This window comes from Penaeus monodon, chromosome 29 (assembly GCF_015228065.2).
Source record: "Penaeus monodon isolate SGIC_2016 chromosome 29, NSTDA_Pmon_1, whole genome shotgun sequence".
Taxonomy (NCBI): Eukaryota; Metazoa; Arthropoda; class Malacostraca; order Decapoda; family Penaeidae; genus Penaeus; species Penaeus monodon.
Window position 1 is genome coordinate 28,185,316 of NC_051414.1, and position 257 is coordinate 28,185,572.

The 257-nt window shown below is 30.7% G+C and overlaps 1 protein-coding gene across 1 annotated transcript in view; it reads left to right on the forward strand.

Moving 5' to 3' along the window:
- Window positions 1-257, forward strand: part of LOC119591816 (zinc finger protein 513-like) — a 72,589-nt gene that overhangs the window by 4,519 nt on the left and 67,813 nt on the right. The gene's annotated exons all lie outside the window — the stretch shown is intronic.

A 257-nucleotide genomic window follows, 5' to 3' on the forward strand; every position in this document is an offset into this window, starting at 1 on the left:
CTATATTCATTAATATTGAACTAATTGAACTAGTTATGATCCTTTTTTATGGTGTGGTAGATTCCCCCCCCCCCCCCCATGTGAAAGGATAACAAGAAAATTACTGAATACAGGCAACAAAATGTTTATTCCTTATTTGCCTGATAAAAAAAAAATGTTCCTGATCTAAATAAGTAATTTTCTGTAAAGATTTCTCTTTCTTTATCCTGTAGCCTTAAAGATTTTATTTTCAGTATTATTCTGTCATCTTCGTTTAG